Below are 534 nucleotides of genomic sequence, written 5' to 3' on the forward strand. Positions count from 1 at the left end.
GGTCGTGTGGGAAGGACCCCCCTATCGCCCACATTCACTTGGCGACGGTTCCAAATGCCGTCACAGAAAGGGGTTAAAAACCGTTTGTATAGCACCGACGCGTACCAGTGATCATAATGAGCTCAATGTGAATAAGGAGTTAGCCACAGGATCATGCGTTACGGAACGAGTAAAGAGACTTGCCAGTAACGAGATTGAATGAGGTGCGGGGATACCGATGATCGAATCTCGGGCAAGTAACATACCGATGGACAAAGGGAGAAGTATACGGGATTGTTTGAATCCCCGACATCGTGGTTCATCCGATGAGATCATCGTGGAACATGTGGGATCCAATATGAGTATCTAGCTCTATTGGTTATCGGCCGGAGAGATGTCTCGGTCATGTCTGCATGGTTCCCGAACCCGTAGGGTCTACACACTTAAGGTTCAGTGATGCTAGAGTTGTAATGGGAAATTGTATGTGGTTACAAAAGTTGTTCGGAGTCCCGGATGAGATCTCGGACATGACGAGGAGTTTCGGAATGGTCCGGA

The sequence above is a fragment of the Triticum dicoccoides genome, chromosome 5A (assembly GCF_002162155.2).
Source record: "Triticum dicoccoides isolate Atlit2015 ecotype Zavitan chromosome 5A, WEW_v2.0, whole genome shotgun sequence".
NCBI classification, from domain to species: domain Eukaryota; kingdom Viridiplantae; phylum Streptophyta; class Magnoliopsida; order Poales; family Poaceae; genus Triticum; species Triticum dicoccoides.